The sequence below is a fragment of the Somniosus microcephalus genome, chromosome 13, assembly GCF_052327205.1.
Source record: "Somniosus microcephalus isolate GS21.2 chromosome 13, FLI_Smic_1.0, whole genome shotgun sequence".
Lineage (NCBI taxonomy): Eukaryota > Metazoa > Chordata > Chondrichthyes > Squaliformes > Somniosidae > Somniosus > Somniosus microcephalus.
The window spans coordinates 141,920,073-141,941,600 of record NC_140999.1 but is presented as its reverse complement, the minus strand read 5'-3'; the positions used below and the strand labels follow the sequence as shown (position 1 = coordinate 141,941,600).

The 21,528-nt window shown below is 38.5% G+C and overlaps 1 protein-coding gene across 4 annotated transcripts in view; it reads right to left on the bottom strand.

The window, feature by feature from the left end:
• Positions 1-21,528, bottom strand: part of adnpb (activity-dependent neuroprotector homeobox b) — a 38,760-nt gene that overhangs the window by 16,036 nt on the left and 1,196 nt on the right. For 3 of the 4 annotated variants that reach the window (XM_086005311.1, XM_086005309.1, XM_086005308.1), the window contains exon 1: positions 16,093-16,511. The exons of the other annotated variant lie outside the window; for it this stretch is intronic. The gene's annotated coding sequence lies outside the window, so the exon portion shown is untranslated. Of the gene's footprint in view, positions 1-16,092; positions 16,512-21,528 lie in introns of those variants that run through there. 4 annotated transcript variants of the gene reach the window in all.

Genomic DNA, 21,528 nt, shown 5'->3' with positions numbered 1-21,528 from the left:
GTGGGATATGATGGGTATCCACAGTGGTACTATGATTCTATATGGCTGAAGAAGAGATTTCAAAAAGGTATTAACTAGAAGATATAAGTATCTAGTCCAATTGTTGATTCATGAGTATATGGGAGTTCTAGTGGATGTCAATTATAGCTTAAATTAAACACTGCTCTTTGGGATTGTGCTTCCACAGAGCATCTGCCTTCATGAGAGCTCTGAGGGATGTAACCAATGGCTTCATTTGTCCCAAATGAATGATTCCAGGACCCCACTTGAGGTAAAGTTGTGGCAAAATAGGTTTCTAGTTGCAGGTAGAGAGCGCTCCAGCCTACACCAATCTATCACAGGGCCTCAGAGGTGCAGTCTGTCTCAACAGGCATGTCTTTACCAAATCCCTTACTACAGGACCTGGACCTGTGATGACTAGTACACAGCACTGCATTTGGACACCAAAAACATGAAGGTGACTAACAATCTATCTTGCATAGATCCTTTTAGCACTCTGAAGGCAGATGAATATCATAAAACTGGTATGGAAATTGAAGCTTGGGACAACAAATGCAGCAAATTGTTACTGGAGGCAGGGTTTGCTCATATTTCAGGTTTCAGTGCCTAATTTCATTGGGTTAGATAAACAAGGAGTTGTTCCTGAAGTCTCCCTCCATCTGATCACCGCTCGATGGGAAATTACATGCATTAGGGTAACAATGCACTCACATTTTGTGATGAGTTATGATGCTCATATCACTCAGGAGGAGCTCCTGGTAATTGCTATCCCAGCTAGGACTCAAAAGCATGGTCATCAGTTGTGTAATGATCAAAGAGTGACTAACCTATTAAAGGTGTAGGGCACGAAGTGTGGTCTCTGCTGGACCTAGTTTAGTAGCTCAGGGCACCTTTCATGATTGATTAGCCAGCTTCTGGATACAACTGGAGCTCCCATTGGGGGCTGGGATTCTTCCCACTTAGCTCCAGATAATTCTGAAAGCCAACATTTTAATGAGCAGAGTGATCCGACCTAAACAAGCAGCAGGAAGCTTACTAGTTTCTGTGCCGGTAAGTTACATAGTCTTAGTTAAACTCCAATTACTAACATTTGGGTGTTACAAACCTAACTGAAGTGCAATGTGTTCTTATGTGAAGAGAATATGTACTCTCAGACAAATGAAAATTCTAATTCTGTGGATTTCCAAGTAGCTTTGTTTGGAGAATTTCTAAGCATGGCGAGAGCTTTCCATGCGTGTCAGACACTTGGCTGACCAAATTTTTTAAATAAAATTGTAACTTAGCCAAGCATGCTATAATTATTATATGCTTCAGCATTTTAAAAATGTAATCAATGTATAATGTAGCAAAAGCAAATTGCATCAATCTGTTGTAAGCTATCTCAGATAGCCTAAGGAATGCCCCAATACCCTAACACAAGACCAATTATGATTTATTAGCAATAGAGAGTAGAACATGAGAAGAGCACATTGCTGCACCTCAGTTTATAGCATAACAAAGGTTCCATACTACACATCTACTCATGGGAAACTAGATGAATAAGTAGATTACCCAATTAATTTATTCATTGTATGTGGATAACCAAAGACAATTTCATACACAGAGTACACCTTCAAGAGATTTGTTACTGCAGTGCACAATTTCTCTTTTCCTTCACCCGCAACAGTACCATGTCATTTATCAGCTTTTTCCAACCAAGGAGGCCAAGTAAATGAGAGTATGGACAGAAATTTATAATTATTCCTAGCCCAAAAAAAGTGAACAATTGGATTAGTAACAAGAGCAATTTTTTTTTTTTTTTTTTTTTACAATGGTATGTAAGCTGCACAATAAAGCCCAACTTAGTAAATTCAGACTCGGGAACCAATTTCACAATATAATGCAGAGAAGGGTGAAATGTTGGGATGATGAGCATAATTTAAATTAAATTGAAATTTAAAAACACTGGATGAAATGGACAGTTAGCAACCTTCATTTGCAATCCGCCATACACTACACCAAAAGAAGCATTTAAAGAGGCAGATTTATTTTGGGATTCATGGAAGGAGTTAAAAGCACCTTGGCCAAGTTACTCTCTCTTTGCAGATAAAGCTAAACATTTGGAATGTACAAGAATTACTTCACATAACAAGAATGCAAATAATATGGAAGTCCTATTTAGAGGCAAATTGAAGCCCAATTCATCATACAACCTAATCCATTTGCCACCACAAATAGCAACAGGTTCGCAAAATTGCACTGCCATAAACAATATCTGTCTCAAAGGCAGGTCACAAAACTAGGCCAATTTGGATGTATGCTAATACTTAACAGTATAAAATGGTGAGCCAGATTTAGATCTGTAAACAGCTACTTGTGCACATTAGAAGATGCATACATAAGCATGCAGATTTAGATGTACTAGTGGAGCTGCTCAGTGGTATAAATAGAATTGCTGTACAAAATCAGAACCAGTGTATTCAAATACTATGCCCAGATTATTGCATCAGGTCTTAGTACCAATATGCTATACACATCTTGATGACATTCTTGTGTACAAGGCCCAAAAACCACATTTTCCTTAAAGAAAATGATACATATGGTCATTGATTAACTAATGTGTAATTTTCCAAGCTATGAAATTAGTCACATACAAGCACAACTTTAAAGAAATTTTGGAATGGCCAACTGATTAAAAAAAAAGGTTCCAAACGATATACTGGTACCCCAGTCAGCACCTATCATCAGTTACCTTCAATGTGTCTCAACACCAAATCAGCACTATCACTACCAAGTCAAGTTTAAACTTTTAATATGCAACAAAACCTATGCATTCATTGACCAATTAAATCGCTTATTCCTCAAGTTGTCAACATTATATGAGCCATTCTCTCATTTACCCAGTAACTTATATCTTTGAAATTAATCAGGATTGCAGAACAAGCGGTATTTTCAAAAAAACAGTACCACCTTCTGCCTGATCTCATATTTTAAAGATGACAGCTGTCATTTTTCTTAAAAATGGTCTCAGAATCTTAGCTGTATAACATGGTGCTCCAAGCACAGAATCACTTTTCTGAGTAGCACCCTCCTTAACAATGTACTCATGTGTGGACACTGGATGAGAACAGGACTTGGTTGCAATACCCTTTGTGGTTAAAAACTCTGCATCATTGCACAATTACATACCAGGTTTAATTGAAAGTCAAATTTAAATCCTAAAAAAGCTAAATACCTACACTGCGTTGATCCCGTTACTCATTACAGTTTGGCCAATCCCACAAGTCGTCTTCTAGGCAGCCCTATTCCGAGACTTTTATCTTTTTGCTATTTCCTTTTCCCTGCTGCAACGTGGGACAACTTCATTTTCTTTTCTCTTATTCCCACATTTCCATTCGCATTGATGCTATGAGGGATGGAACTCTTCCCCTCAGATAACAAATACCTTTTTGGGTGAAATACCAGAGGCTTGGATCATGACTGGAATTAATACTACAGTATCAAGGGCCTGGGGTGTGAAAATTATAGGTGAAAAATACACCAATGTTACTAGCAAATGAAGAAGTTGCTTTGTTTTTCAGCTTGCCAAAGCAATAAAGTAACTTGCCCATGGATGATTGGCAAGTAGGATTTTACATCCTTCCTTCACAGTTAAAGCAGAGAAACCATCACAATTACAAAGTTGATGCCACAAGATAGAGGTGGGGGAACTTAGTAAAAGAACTGCATGCCCAAGAGAAGCTGTGTAAATGCAAATAGCATATCGAGGTAGAACATGCTGAAGCATAATAGTGTGGGCTTCCACCTACTTGAGTTCCAGATATTAGCCACCCCAATGAAGGAGTCCAAGAAAAGTCATATCTAGCTGATCTTGTTCACCTCCCAAAATGACATAAGGCCTCAGAGCAGTCACTTGTCCATTGTGTGACGTGTGGGCAAGAAAAATTAGTGGAAGGGAGAAAACACAAACTTAGCACTTTAGCTTGCAATTCACCATGCTCAATAATGACATCACTGGTCAGCAAGGGAACTGCAAGCAAAGATTAAAAATGTCTAGTCAAAAGCACAAACAAGCACTCTTTAATGATATTCAATGGCAAAATTATTAAAGTTAGTGAACTCATTTTTTTTTTTAAATTGAAGAGTGTAATGGAACCAGAGTGCACCAAAACAAAGAATTGAAGTTCCCCCTCCCCGCAGTTTAATTCCAGAATACCTCGTCTATCTCAAAACGAGAAAAGCTTTCCACTGCCACTACAGCTGGGACTGCTTGCTTTGTAGGACAGTGGCTTGCAGTGTAATCTGGAGCAAATGGCAACAATTTGCACTGCCTTTCCTCAATACTAAGAACTGATATGTAGAAAAGTTTAAAAGTAGCATTGCCTTGTTGAGGTAACTATTTAAAAAATGAGATAGTTGCTTGAAAGGGTACAAGGAAGTGGTTCATTCTGAGGAAAACCACCAGTAGAATTGATGGGACAATTCTGCACAGTAACATTAAAAAAAAAATCAAAATTCATATTATGTGCATATGTCAGACACATCACATTTTTGTTAAAACTCAATCTAAAGGAGTCACAAATACTACTCAAAAACCCATTCAAAACTGCTGCAACAAAAGATTTCCCATGTTCAAGCAGGTCTGTAGTGTCACTAAAGAGCTCAGTTTTCACAAGTCCAGTCAAACTGCTTCAGCAATTTTGTGCGCACAATCTGCTTGTGTTACTTTAGATGTCTTTTTTTTTATAAACGTGCATTCCAATTAGTACAGTTCAGACAATTTTTGAAATGGTGGAAATTGAATGGGTTATCTTAAAAGTCAGACTTCCTCAAGAATCCAGCCTTGACCCCCTCCACCTCTTCATGCTAGTGCTTAGCGACATAATAAAGGCGTGGTGTCAGCTTGCAAGTGTTCACCTCTACCTCTCCAACACCTTTCAATTCCTCCACTGCCAACATCCAGCCTTGGAGGAACCATAAATTCTTCCAGCTAAACAGTGAGAATACCAAAGCCAGTCTTTGGCCACTGCCACAAATTCCTTACCATAGTCACTGACTCTATCCCTTATCCCCAGTCACTATCTCAGACCAAACCAGACTGTTTGCCACCTTGCTTTCACACTGAGAACTGAGCTTCCGATCTGATATCCTCATTTACTTCCACCTCAGTGACAGTGCTCACCTCTGCCCCCAACCAATCCTCATTCATGCCTTTGCCACCTACAGGTTCAATTACTCCAATGCTCTCTTAGCCAACCTCCATCTCCACAAACTTCAGCTGATCGAAAACTGTTACCCATATCATATCCCACGTCAATTCACGCTCGCCTATCATATCTTGCATACATTAGCTCCCATCCTCCCAACTCCTTAAATTTAAAAATCTCTTCCTGTTGTTAAAATGTCTCCATGGACTTGCTCCTCACTATCTCCAACATCCTCTGCTCAACAATTACCCAGCCCATACTCTCCATTCCTCCGACACCAACATCTTGTGTAACATACCCCCACCCCCAGCCACCGACACCTCCCCCCACCCCCAAATTTGAGTTTGGGTCTTTAGCTGCTTAAGTCCCACTCTCTAATTTTCTGTCTCTCCACCTTTAAGAATCCTTCTTCAAACTCCCCTCTTCAACCAAACTTTTGGTCACCCTTCCTAATCTCTTTGGCTTGGTACCCGTTTTCCTTATGCCTCTGTGCAGTAACTTGAGATGTTTTTCTACATGGCATTTACATAATGTATGCAAGTTGTTGCCATTGTTCCCAGCATGCCAATGTATTACAACAAACCTAATACAGGAAACTTTGGTTTATCCGGAGGTTAACTGTCCGGAATGCTCGAGCCACCGGCAAAATTCAGGAGTCGGTTCAGTAAGTTTTTTTTCTTTTTGTTGCTTTTTTTCCCCCACCAGTCAGGCTCTGCAAGGTCTAGCTAAAGCTGTTGCTTAGCTACAGAGACGCTTGCAAGCTACGGCCGACTGTTTAGAAGCTGTTGAGCAACAGGGTTTGTTGCTAGATACGGAGCTCAAAAGCTTCCGTATGCTTTAACATTAGCGCTGGTTTGTCCGGCAGTTTTGATGGGACGGCAACAGCTCGGTCCCGTCGGTGCCGGATATCACAAAGTTTCCTGTATCTGGTAATATTAAGTAATTTACAAGAATGATTAAACTAACTGAGGTCACAAGTCAAACGTTTAAGAGTATAAGTACACAATACCTTTCCTAAGCAAACCAAATCACAATGTCATCCAGCATGAAGTTCAAACCGATCTTCAGAAGTGTAGGCATGTTGCAAATACAGAGAATCTTGAACTGCAATAGTTCACAAAAGATTTGCAAAATTGCAAGCTCAACAGTGTTGTGTAAAGACCAGAACAAAGAACTATCACGTGAAGACTTGAATAAGTGCCTTTTGCTTCCCTCAAAAAGCAGCTGCTGAAATTACCAATATTTGTTTGGAAACATAAGTTATCCCTTCACCAATCTCAAAATTCCACATCACTGTAACCAATTGCCAAAATGCATTGTTCTGACCCAATCGTGTGCATAATCATAGACACATAATAAAGTGTGTGATGGACTGCAAGAACCTTCATTTCACAATATAGCTGCTGTCACAGCAGTGACAATCCTCACATACAGTGTGCATTAATCTTCTTCATACAGTTGCTGGTTTATGCTCAACATATTTGCTCAATGTACTGATCCCATCTATTTTAGAATTATATATGAGAAGTGGTTTTACGACCTTTTTACAATTTTTCATCTTTTAGCCATTCGTACATAACATGAATGAATGAATGAAAATAATTTGAAGTAATTTTGCTAGCATAGTCAAACTTGAATAAATCTATTCCTAAGCCCAAAACAATTTTGTTAAAATTCTAATGCACAAGTCTATTAGAAAACTTTGTTCAAGCAAAGCATTTCTCAAATTTCAGAATTCAGCCCAATAAATGATGGTGGCAGACACTAGCCAAACTGTTCTAGCTAAGACTCCTTAATTTTTTGTGTCATTATATATGCATATAAAAAAATATATACATTTAGATCACAAAACAATACTAAAGTCTCCCAAAAGTTTAATGTTGGCACCACTGTCTGCAATTGAGAAATACAGAAATTATAACTTTAATTTCCTATTGGTTTATTTACTTGAGAGTGTACAATACAACCACATAACTAAGGATTTATTTAGGAACACTTAATACTTCCTTTTTATGCTATATACACACACCAATGCCTTCTCAGGGAGTTGAAACCCTTAGCCAAGGGGCCCAAACAATGCAATGCACATGATGCTATGCTGCACCCACAACTTTCCAGTCTGCACACAAGGCATTTTTGTGGATGATTCCTTGGGTTCTCAAGCCAGCAATGCATAAAGCTTTCTTTTCCATTTGCTTTAAAAGGATTGAAGGGGCCATAACAACCATCTCAAATTAGCCTCATATTTAGGAGGGTGAAAGTCAAGAACAGAGCAATTACAACACATTCCTATCTCAGGTAACAAAGCAGTTTGAGGTTTTGGAAAAGACTTTTTTGGTAGTTTTAGAAACTTGTATACTGCCTCATATAATAACCATGTTGAGGCATTTTTAGAATAGAAAAAAATTATTTTCTCATGAAAGGAAGCAGATTGTTTTCCCTCAAATTAGACATTAATTGATCAAACTGTTGTCCTTTTGCTTTATTATTTTGCCCATATATACACACACAGAGTTTCTTTTCTGCTGACAATGGCAGATTTCAGGAAAAATTATAGATACCGACACACTATCCAATTTCTCACTGAAATCATTTTGTATTATATGTACTGGATGTAAAATATATCTTTTAAGTTGAGCAATTCAAGGATCGGCTCTGCAAGCAACAGTAACACATTGGGAAAATGTCAATTATTAATCACCCTAAAAAGAACCTGTTTAAAATATGAAAAGTTGATTATTTGCATAAATTGGAAACAAAAAATTTAACAAGTACATAAATATCAGCTTTAATGTGTGATCTGCAATCAAATCAGTCCACTAAATTACAAAAAAGCTCCACCCCCTCCCCTGCAGAAAAATGTTTAGATACCTACTCTGAAATTGAAAGGGGAATTGTCAAGAGATTTTTGTCCCAGTTTCTATCATATTATTGCTCAGATCAACATTCCTATGAAAACATTGATGGTCATCAAGTTTGTGATCAGATTGCCAAGTCAGATTTCTGATCATTGGATTTTAGTCTAGAATTGCACATCGAACTAGCTAATTACAGTGCCATTTTTTCCAAATATATAAAGGGTTAAACTGTGACCCAAGTCCAAAATGCAGAAAAGTTAACTCCTTTCACAGTACCCGCTGTCTGATACTCGACACCTTTCACGCTTTCCCCAGTGGCTTTGAAATTACAATTCAACTTAAACCTATCTTTTCATTCAGACTTGTTTTGCCATTCAGTTGGCTGATTTTTTACATCAACTTAGATTATGTCTGCTATCCATGATCTCGCTGTCCCACCTTGTAAGTCTGCAAAAGTGATCAGACTAGGGACAATCTCAACCGCACAACAAGCCAACAAATACAGGTAGACTACCCTTTATCCGAACTTCCGAAAACCGAAACCCCCTAAAAACCTTTGGTTTTTTCGTTCAGCGTAAGTCGTGCGCACGACTTACGCTGAACGAAAAAACCTTTGGTTTTTAGAGGGTTCCGGGTTCGGAAGTTCGGATAAAGGGTAAGTCGTGCGCACGACCCCCCCGCGGACCCACCTTCCGAAATTCTCCGAAAACCGAAACACGGCTGGTCCCGAGGTTTTTGGATAAAGGATAGTCTACCTGTAATTTAGACATATTTTCGTTATATGGCAATTGGGTCATTTTATCTTCTTTATTTTGACACGAGAATTAACGTCAATATATACGGGCAGGCAGAATAACAAACACCAATACTGTAGTTATTTTGCTATTTGCAGGGGTAAATGAAAATTCCCCCAAGTACTGGTACTTCAAAAAAAAATCCAGGACACACAATAATTGCTCCTATCAATGAAACAAAACTGGGTTTTCAATTTAGTGTCAGTACAATCATAAATTTGTTAAAATATATGCAGTTTAATAGAACTTTAATAATAAAATAAAAATTACTTTGTATGACTAACTTTTTTGAAAGTCAGCATAACACTGTTTGACGGTGGAAAAATCATTTAGCTGTTACATTAAAAAAAAACTGTTTGAGGGGTTTACTAAATGAGAATACAAACATGTTAATAATAGATACGTGGGACAACCTCGATGACTATTTGTACATTATTGAATTACCAAGGAAAGGGCTTTTTATAATTAAATCTGTAGTTCCATTAAAAGCCTCTGTATACACTTACATTTGCCACAGTCCAAGTCAACAGGACGTGCTGGCACCATTCCCTATATCTAAACCAATAATATTTCCAAACCTGAGCTTTTAATCATATAGGCTTATGCTGCTTCCAAGTTGCAAACTGTCTCATTCCCACTGTAGGCAATTCCAGCAGCAATTTGAACAAGAAATGAATAAACGCTTCATTTAAATTCCTGCTCCATAGACAAGTACGTGTCAGACACCGTCCAACGTATGCCCCGATTTGGGGCCACAGCACTATACTAAATTCAGTTCAAGAGCGAGCATAATGACTGAACTTCTAAACAATATATTTTATCATGAACCAGAGGTTGCAGGTACAGGGTATTTGAACTGTCAGTCCGTTTGCAATTGCTATTACACCACCCTCATCAATTTCTTCTATTATTTTTGTAATCTTGATATTAGGTTTATGTAATTTTGTAAAAGATGTCCATTTGCAATGCATAGTGGATGTCATTTATTGCTATTGCCACTTTTTCCAATACTCCCCCTCAGTATATTTCCAATTCATTTGATGTCACTGCAAGTTTCTTTCTGCCATTCTTCCTCTTTCTCTCCCCAATACCACACAGATTAGATGCACTCAGTTTCCTCTAATTTATATTCTAACTGCCCCAAAGCATAATGATAGAAAAATTAAGGAGCCTTGCAAGACTTACTCTTGGGCACCATGGCTAGTCAATGGGTCAAGGAATCCACCATGGGAGCATTACAGCCAAGGCTAATCTTACCTCACCAACTTCTACAGGAAACTTTGGTTTATCCGGAGGTTGTATGTCTGGAAACCTCGATCCAACGGCAGAAATCAGCAGCCGTTTTGTTAGGTTTTTTTTCCTTCTCCTAGCATTTTTTTTAAAGTCAGTCAGTCTCTGGAAAGCCTCTCTGAAGCTGTTGTTAAGCTACAGAGACACTTCCAAGGTACGGGCCGACTGTCTACAAGCTGTTGCTAAGCAACAGTGTTTGTTGTCAGATACGAAGATGAAAACCTCCGTATCCTTCAACATTAGCACTGGTCGGTCCGGAAGTTTCCATAGATCGGCATCACGTCGGTGCCGGATATCGCGAAGTTTCCTGTACATACGGGCACTTCCCTTTAGGGTTCACTGGATAGTGATCAAGAGCAGGAACATTAGCCAAGTACAATCTCATCCTCACCAGGCGTGCATGCATACACACACACAAACCAATAAGGAGTTACTGGAAAATGATCGGGGACAGGAACTCTGCCCAATATTTTCCTACCCTTATCTAGAGCAGTTAGGGCAACTGTAAGACACCCGTTGCTGTACCGGATGAGATTAACTTTACAAAGCAAGGATTAAACCTGGGATTTTCGTTCCAATAGAAGAAATTCACATTGGCGCAGAGTTGTCCTATCATTACATCCCACTTGATTTGGTCACTGCAAATCATTATGTTTAAGCTTAGTAGGTTTTCAATCTCTGAGGGAACGTAAATGTACATTAACCACATCCCATCCCCTGAAGCAACTAACTTTCACATTCCAAGTCTGAGCAAAACCAGTATGGCATGCTACCACACAAATGCACATAATTTTAAAAGGTGCATAAGGACATAATGCTAAACACATTTAGACACACCTACTTACAAAGCAATGAAGCAAATTTCCTGTTTGCTAGTTGTACCAAATCATAAATGTGAAGATATTATATAAAATCTCTACTTCCTCCTTACTGTTTAGAGGGTTTTAAATGCTTCCAAGCTCAGTTATACCACAGACTGCAAACTACAGAGTGGTCAGATAGCAACAAACAATGTACACCAACTAATGCATTTCACCTGCATAACTACTTCAAAAATAATTCGTTTTTACTAGCAACTTTTAAAACTTTCATTTTCTAACTACCACCACTCCTGGTTAGGTTTATAACTGAACAACCACCTCACCCCTCCCCCAACACTGCAAATTTTCCACTTTCCCCAATAGAGAACATGGAAAAGCAGTCATTTGTAGCCCATACACATTGCAGACTCCCACTGTACATTAAAAAGTATTCACATTCTAACTTTCGGGACCAGAACCTGTCAATTTTTCAGCTTAATTTAATTAATTCTCAAGCTCCAAGACCCAACACTTTGTTCTTAAAATGCATTTAAACTGCTGGACTTGGTGCTAGATTATATTTATGAAATTATTTTTTCATCTGTAACAGTACAGCCAGTGCAATGAATCCAAGTTGTCCTAGAATAGTTATATTCTACTACAAAAGAGATCAGTCTGAAGTTTACAGATCACTATAGACAATCACTTAAAAAGGAGTTTGACATATACTGCTACTAGGTAAGTAATGCATCAACTGTAATTCCCTTGCCACCAGCAGTCTCTAATCATATATAGAGACACATCTCCATAAGCCAAAGGTATCAGATCTTACATCCATCCCATGAACTCCCCCTTCTATGATGCTGGAAGTACTATTACAGTAATCCCGCCCTGCCACAAGTGAAACGACCACAGCAATACCTCATCTTTTTAAGGTGCATCATTTTTTGATGATTGCGCAATACAGTATTCGAATGTTGGAAGCACAAGCATAGTACAGAACTTCCAATAATCAGAGCTTTTTAATGAAATGGATGTTTTACTTAGAATGGCAACAAAGTTAATATTCAGACCTTCCACTATTAATGAAACACTATCTCTGCACTTAATCTACTCTTTTAATTATCTGAGCCCAAGGTGAAAATTAGAACTTACTTGAGAAGCAGAAATTAACTAGTTACAAGATGAAGGAACATGATGCTAGATTGTGAGCTTAATTTTAATTTTAAGACTTAAAAAAGATAAGGTTAACTATATGTTTTCAATAAGTCCCATCTGTGTAACCCTTGGAGCACTAACAATGAGTTCTCTCGTCATGGTGAAATTCCACTGCTGAGGCCATGAACTCATTTGATGCTTGAAGAACTCATCAAAAGTCAACTGTATCACATCAATGGCAGCAGCAAGTTAGTCCTAAATTGCTGTGCTCAACTGTGTTTTTCTAGCCCATCTCTAGTAGGTTTGCAGCCAAAACCCAATTTTAAATATACCCCTCCAAAATAGCTCAGGAAAACAATTCTTAAATTAGAAAAAATAAAATGCTACTTATTAGAAATAAAGCTGAAAAGAATTTATGGGGAAATGGGCTAAGTAAAGAATTTGAGAAATATTTAAAACTGATTATAGCAGCATAAAGATAATATTACAGCAGTAAAATATATCCCGACACCAGAACAGCTGCTTTATATTGCTATACATTAGCATTTGTTTTGCCACCAAAGTGCGATCGGCAAACAAAGTAACCAGGAACCTTGCAATTCCCTGGAGCTGCCAGTAGCCCAATGGTTAAAAATAATGCATACATGGAATTTAAGAATTAGCTCTTCGGCAATGGTTCAGTTGGTAAAGCAGCGTGACTGAGCTATACAGGCTAGATGTGTCTCAGGTTTGACCACAAATATGTGCCAAGTTAGCTATTCTCAGCCAGGCATTAGTAGAACTATTACAATTATTTCACTCCGAGCTTGTGTGTGTGTGGGGGGAAAGAGAGTCACCAGCTTCCCACTCCGGACTACTTCCCAGTAATCCCTGTTGGAAAGTACACATATCAGGTGTCACTAAGATCAGCCTTAGCTATGAAGCCCCAGTCAAATAACCTGTAAAGTTCATTGTGAAAAATAACCATTTGGTCTAGATACTAAAGGGCAGCCAACCCACCTAGTATCATACCTCAGCACAAGTCAGCATCTTCAAAAAAAGGCAAAAAATAGAGAAAAGGTTTTATAAAAACAGATGCATGTGTACAATAATTTAAAAAGCCATGTAAAATAAAGTCCCCCTCCATATAACCATAGTACACTTCCTTCGTACATTTTCAGAGTACAATTTCCTCTACAATAAACTCTACTGCAAGAATTGAAACAGAGCTCACAATGCATTATGAAACCTTGTGCATTCATACAGGAAGGAAAGGAAGAAAATAACAAAGTACAAAGAAATTGTGCGCATCACTACTGAAAACAGAACTTGTGCTGGAGGCAAATGGTGACTAGTATGTACTTGTGATTCACTTCAAAATCCTAACGTATTTGACCTGAAACAAAATCTACACTTTTTTGTCTTTGTGAAGCTTCCCAAACATAATACGGGATCCATGTCAATGAAGAATTATAAAAATAAAAAACAAGTGGAACCATACCACCTACAGCTTTAACTTAAAATTGTAAGTCTTTACATTTACAAAAGGATTGGCATATCATTCTCTCCTATTAATGCAACCTACATCCACAGCAATGTGAAATATTACAAATTGCTACAACACTGGATTCAAGGCTTTTGATTTGAATCACATCTTGCTGTGCAAAAGGTTATATATCTTGTTAAATCAGATCTAGTGTGCCTTATCCTGTAGTTCTTTATAAAAGTACAGTAAACTATTGTGGACTATGTAGCAACCTAAATTGTTTTTTTTGAAAAAAGTGACCAACTAGTTTAAATTTGCCTAAGCAAATAGAACTAAAATGTGACTAAATACCTGAATCTAAAGATGATTCCCAGCTAAAAGGACATGAGATATTTGTCCTATTCTATTCAAGCTGATGGAGTGGCACAGGGGTGCCATCAGAACAACTTCCCAGTACCCCCTAATTAAGGATTGCACATTAAGAAAATAACCTTATGGCAAACAGCAACAGGTTTGATTACTATGCCAATTATAACTAAACAGGAATTTCTATATCTCACTAAGCCAAGTAATTTTGATGCTCACCTTTTGCAACATCCAACTCAAACCATCATGCTACAAGTCACATATGCTTTACTTGGATGATTGGTTCTAATCAACCAGAACCAATTCCTTGGCTGAGTTGGCTGGTCACTACAAACACAACTTGATTCAGTCATTCTTTAAGTAATGCCCAAATACACTTAATTTCATTTACCATCATTTTTCACTGATGCACATTTTGCCTTGCACTGGTTATCACTAAGCATCTAGTTACACAAAGACTTGGGGTTTCAGTAATATGGATAATTTGTACATGCAGCTTAGTCAGAAGTAATCATTGCATTGCATATTCCTGAAACAGTACCAATGGAAACATACATCTGGTGAAATTTTGGTTTATTAAAGTAATTGCATACATTATGTCAGCCTGTGTTTTGTATGTAACCCTAAGTTTTCAGTCACCGAATTCGGCGCCTAAGCTACAGGTGGCGCTGTACTGGGAGCGCCAGCATTTTCTAATGGAGCACTTCTTTCACTAACAGCTCCTTATCCTGCATCTGAAGCCTCAAAACCAGCCTCTGAAGAGCGCCTCCTGCTGCACCGAATATTGATTTTCATTCTCTGCATGGCTGCACTACAACATGGGTGGGGGCGGCTGTGCACGCAAGAAGTGGAAAAATGTTTTGCCATTAGCTTACTGTATAGAAAATAAGCACCATTCCAACTTAAATTTATTTAAAAAAATAATTTCTAACCCAAGGTCTAGAAAAAATTAAACTATTTCATTTGATGCAAAACATTTCTAAATGCATTTTCCTGCATTTCGGTGCCGTGGTTTGCAACATAAAGGACCTGATAACAGTTGGGTCCCGATAAGATTTCTTCAAAGAACACGTGCCAAATATTTCTACTTAAGCAATTACAAAACTGGGAATCCCTAAATCTATTCATGTCTGCAGTGGAGCAGTACTCGCGCCATTTTACAGCAACGTCACAGCCGGCAACCGGTCCAGAGGTGCACATTTTAACATTATCGCCATCAACTTATACCATCCCTAATATTATCAGCATCATAAAATATCCAGAATTGTCACCGAGTGAACTCACGTGAATCCCTATATGTAAATTACAAATAAATTAAATCACAGTTTCCATCCACCCCGTCTTCTGTCTAGGGCGTTTCTTGCTGTCTGGATTGGTTGAGCATGCTGTCTAAAGACCATAGAGCACTAGAAAAGGTATTGAGCAAATGTGTAAACAAATGTTCGATCAGATTCACCACCGATGGCACACACAGAATAGCCGGTGACAATTACTATTTTACATTTTAGGCATCCGAAACAGCGAAGATTTCGAAGGAGCTCGAAATTAACAGAACTAATTTACCGGTGGCTCAAACAACCCTAAAAACCTCTAGAAAAAAGCCCTAAAATGCCTCGATCCATCTAGTTCGAGACATACTTTTAGGTAATATTGTATTCCGCGATTAGGAAAGGTAACACTAGCATCGATTGGGTGACTTGACCCATCACATATGCATCAAATCGATACATAGTAAATTATACTAATATCTGAACCCGCACCTAGCTTTGAAATACAATAAACACAAATGATCGACTGCAATTACAAATGTTGGGTTAGTACAACTAATTTCTGCTAACAAATTGTGCATTTGTCAAATTAAGCAAAAATCCTGGTGTGTGTGTATTTTTTAATCATGCAAATAGGCAACATACATACAAATAGGATAAAGCAATCGTTGCAGATGGATCTCTGTACCTTAGGTCGATGCATCTTTAGCAATCGGTACTTTATATCTGGACAAAGATAAAGGAGAACTACCTGCATGCATCACACACATTGCTCCAGTTTTTTTTCCACCCAAATTTTTTTTTGCAAAATGCAATCGGTTTGTTTTTTTTTTAAATAATTATTTGCAATCGTAAGATCAGATCTCGGTAATAGACTTTATATATATATTTAAAAAAATGTTCTCACCTTTTGTTTTCTTATTTTGTTTTAATTGTTCAGTTAAGCGCGAGCCGGTCGGCCGAACCGGCAGCAGTGAGAGAAGAGCGCGAGCCGCAAACAAAGGGCCTCCTCCTCCTGCTGCCGCTTCAATCTCCTCACATCAACCCCGAGCGGCGGCCGCGGCGGTGCTTCCAGCGCTCACTGAAAGAGGGAGCTCTTTTTTGAGAGAGAGGAGGGGGGAAGAAAAGACAACTGAACGCCACCGAACGAACGGCTTCTGGATTAAAAAAAAACTTAAACCGACTGAGCAAACTTTTTTTCTGATCGAAAACTTTTGGAGGCGCAAACCTCGAAGGGAAGAAAGGGGGGAAAAATTCAATTGCTTTCGGACAATAATTCACTGAGCCTTCCCTGGCCAAAATGGCGTCCGAGAAAGAACGGAAGTGACGTGTGCACTTTATTTGCATAGGGGACTATTGTCCAATAGAGAGCAGAGTTGAGCATTACTTTGAGGGCAATTCCCCCAAACTTCGAGGTTATTGCCCCCTATTGTTAGTCCCATTTCTGCTAAAAGTGGTTAAAAGGGGCAAAGTTGGTGTAATAATAGGAATAGTTCATGTTGCATAAGCACCCTTGCTGTATTCTCGCGAGAATTGGAGCAAGGCGTGTGAAAACGAGGCTCCTAAGCTTCCAACAGGGGGCGCTACCTATCACCCGCCCTTTAGTTGCTGGCGAGGCACACAACTGCGCAGATGCGAACTAGGGCATCTGGCGCCTCCATCTGCTCGGCGTGCACTCACAGACCGAAGCACACATATGTGCACACCACCTGATTCAGCATTTGGGCTATCACTGCGCCTCACGACTGGTCCAGCACTACTTTCTGAGATGTTGGTGGGAAGTTAGCCATTTTGTCACACCAGAAAGTTGCACTTGACAAACAAGGACCATTATGCAAATGTTCAAACTTTGGGGTGCAGCTACTTTAGACATGTGATATGCCTTATTTAAGCAAGTCATTGGGTCACATAGATCTAAAAACAGTTGCAAACTTAAGTATCTTCAGTTAGCTATGGAAAGATGAAGCATTGTACCATTCAACTCATCATGAACGCCCAATGTTTGAGTAGTTTGAAATGCATGGTAGCCACTTATGAATGGTAAGAAATTAGACTGTCCAACAGTTACATGGTGAGGGATAAGAACATAAGAAAGAGCAGGAATAGGCCACTTGGCCCATCGAGCCTGCTCCGCCATTCAATAAGATCATGGCTGATCTTTGGCTCAAAGCCAGTTCCCTGCCCGCTCCCCATAAACCTTCACTCCTTTATCTTGCAAATGTAATCATGTAATATGCTATTAAAGCTATCCTTTGATGGTCAATGTCTCAAGTTATCATGTATACAAATGACAAGGTAATGGAGGTTCACCACCACACCACAAGTTTTAACATAGCATAGTTTTCAATGAAAAAGCCGTGTTAACTAACTTAACCTTTTCACTCTGAAATATGGACTCATATTCACTATTATATGATACATGGTGAAAGTGATGTGACATTTATTACATCAATATGCAATTCCTTCAAAAGTACGAAGATATTCTTGCAGCTGGAAGCTGAGCATAAGCAATTGTAACAAAACCTGCGCAAGACTTTTTATTTACAAAGAACACTGATTCTTCCGTACCAGCTATTTCAGAATACCTTATCTGAAATTAAATGGATTGTGGATTTTGTAATGGTTCCAATGACAGCTGTAGGTGAAAATGTTTTGTATCTGCTTTAAAATGGTTATGGGAGACACGTAGCTTTTTACTGGTAGAATGCATCTACCAGTGGTTAAGAGATAATTTTGAAAATGTAAAAGGATTTCTACAAATTACAACTTTACCAATAACAATCTACCAGTGCCACCTGTTGTATGAAATAATTGTTTAAAAATATGATGGCATTTGTAAGTCAACATGCAATGTCTTTAATGTTAGCTTATGATATTTTAAAGAGAACACAAATGGGATACATCAATAATGTGAACTTGTCCTAAACTAGCAGAAACTGACTGGTATTTGATGTCTATCTTCCAGCCTGAACTCACCATGTGCATTGAGGAAGTACCTATACTTGAGTAATTGTAAATTATCCCAAGAAAAATAAGTGATTTACATTAAAAAGGGAGTTTCATAAATGTTGTCAGGTTATGCCTCAATTCAAATGATAAGGATCTCTTCTAAAATCCTATGTGAAAATTTCAATATTATGTGGCTTTGAGAGTCTGAAATTTATTTTATTCTCTATAATTTCAAAATGTTGGAATTTTCATACAAAGATTAAGAACAAAGTGATGTGAAAGAAAAACATAGGCAACAAACTTAGAATTGTACACCCTCCTTCTAAATGGTGTCCCTTGCATCCACTCCATCGAGGGAGTCCAGGGACATGTTCCACCAGAAATGTTTGTATTTGTACATTAAAATGGTGGACTCTGGCTAATTTTTAGACAATTAACCACAATTGATAGACTCTTAATCTTAAACATTAAGGGTAAAAAGTGACATTTAGGTTTATTCATATGCAACTGCCAACCAGACCATCACTTCCTCAAAAACTACTTGAACAGTTTCTCTTCCCTTCACAGAAGCCCCTCATGCCTCGGCTCCTCTCCCCACCCTCCTTCTCTCTCCCTTAGTGGTCTTCTCACTGGAGCTGCAACTTCTACCTGACGTTACTGCTTCGTTCCAGGAACAGACACTATGCTGGAGGTGAGAATGGTCTATCACAAGATCAGAAATTCCCACTTGCAGTCCACAGCACAAGTTCCGCTCCTTGGAGCAAAACTGTAGTTCGCATCAGCAGTGAGAAAATCAGGGATTGCAGTCGCCTTGTGGCTAGATTCCTTGGATAGCCAAACTGCCACTGCATATTATTTTTAAAAACGTGCAGACTTGTACCCAGTGGGTATGCCTGCTTATGCCCCAATATGTAACATGCCAAATCTGATTAAAACTTTCCCTTAAAGGAAGAATCAAAATAAAGACATTGGCACTTCTAGTTTTCACTGAAGTTTTGACTGTAAACTAACCTAGAGGAAATTTTTTTTTCAAATGCTCAACAGTCCCTCCTCAATCAAATACCAATTTACCTCCAAATTACATTTAGATGACCCAACTGAGGAGAGCATGTTGAGTTGGCTCAGATGATTAGTTTTATTCATGTCTAAGAAAACAAAAGCAGGTTAAAGATTATTTAAATCTCCAAAATTTGACAACTGTTGGTTTTAATTCTGGTAACTTTCTCCCGATACATACCATCACGGTCTGCAAGTTCTTCTCCTGGTATAGAGTTGATGTAAATAAGTTATAGCATTCACTTTTAAGTGGTGAAAAGTCACTTGAAAAACTCACAAGAATACTGCTTAGTTTTTATGCATACATCAATTGTCATTTAAGTATTTCTGTTTTCATTTTGAACCCTAGTATGATGAGGCCAAAACCATTTTTGATTTTTGATATTTTTTGACTCAATGAAATGATACATTTTGACCAGTATAGACTGGAAATAGACTGCAGCCGGTGTGAAACCACCTCCTGGACCCTTGTCTGCAGTCAGATCTACAACCTGACTGACACCCAAGCTAAATTAAGGATTTTGTGTCAATGCTCATCTCAAACTGCTTTGCATCAAGGCAAAAGTGCTGGTATAACTGGCCTATAAGAATTCAGATACTCAAAGGTTGTACATGCCATTGTAGTGCTTCAGTAAACAAAATACTATTTGTACTTGAACACAAAAAATACAAAGTACTGTACTACACTAGTGTTGACACAAGTAGTGATTATAAAGTAACTGTTATAACTGTAATAATTTCAGTGAGCTAACCAACAATCAGAGCAAACGAGTTTTACTATTTGACAAACCTAGCTTTTTTAGAGGGGGGGGGAGAGAATGGGAAGAAAAGTGAGGCCTCAAAAAATTCTCTATCACCTTTTATTAGTTGGCATCACATATACTTCTGGAGAGAACAAGCAACTTACAGGCTACTCTGGCTCCACCAACAGTGCATAGGTATGACTTTAGACGGCTATTACCATTGTATTGCTCTTTGTTGGAAAGTTTTTGAGTTTGTTGAATGCCTCCCCACAACAGTACAGTGGAAGGTTAGGAACTCAGCTTGGAGGATCGTAAACATATATCCACAGCCTACCATTCATGGCCATTGCATTCGGACTCCAACATTCTTTACCACCACCCAGCCTGTCCATTTCCTATTTTAAAGTCTCTGTAGTGTTGTAGTTTTGTTTAGAATATGACCAGGTGTCTCATTTTCAGTGGATCAGAAACTCTAGGTGTTCTGATACAGATATATTTGTGATCATATCCCTAGCGTGGCCTCCTGTAATTTTTTTGTTTTAAGAACACAGTGCACTCGATTAAATGTTAAGATGGTTTGGACATGTAGTTCCTCGATCTCATTTGAAGAGGTTCTAAGCATTAAGTGGGTACTACTTTATAGGGAGGAAGGAAAAATTGGAAGGCAAGTCACCGTTGCCACTTTAACATGTACCTTCTGTTAGTTTACTGTAATGTTGTCCAGACCACAAAGAACATGCTGAGTGCAGTACTAACAATAATAAACGGGAGAAGAGCACTGAGGCAATTCTGGGGATTGGAGCTGAACTCAAAGTATATTTGGGTGACATGTTTAAAAAATGAAACATGAATTAAATAGAGATTCTTTTTTATATACAAGTCATTTGTTCCTTTTATTGGGCTTCCTGGCCTCTCACTGCAATTCTCCAGTCAAGAGTGAGCAGGTGCCTTGGTCCCAGACCTTTGTCAGCCAAGTTAACCACAACGACATATGCACTTGTCTCCCTGTGGGAAACTTCTAACTCAGACTCAGCACGTGTCTCTCTGAGTCAGAAGGTTATGGGTTCAAGCCCCAGTATGGACTTAAGCATATAATCTATACAGACACTTCAGTGCACAGCTAACGAGTGTTGCATTGTCAGAGGTGCTATCCTTCTGCTGAGACGTTAAACCAAAGCCCCGTCTGACACCTCAGATGCATGTAAAATATCCTATGGCACTATTCAAAAAAGAGCAGGGAGTTCTCCGTCCTGGTCAACATTCTACCATCAAACACCACAACCAAAAAGAGATTATCTAGTCATTTATTTTGTCATTTGTGCATAAATTGCCTGCTACTTTGGTCTACATAACAACAATGACTGCAGTTCAAAAGTAATCCATTGCTTGTAATGCGGATTTATGATGTCCCAAGGATGTGAAAGCTGATATATAAATGCAAGTTCTTTCTTTCTAAAGCTTGTGTTTGAGATGTGAACTCACTAGATTGAGAATATCAGGCACAAACCCATGTTCTAACACACAGCCTTCTCATTAAATTTACACTCTATTAGTAAAACCTTATTTAGGGTAAAATTACAAAGCACTATTTCTTG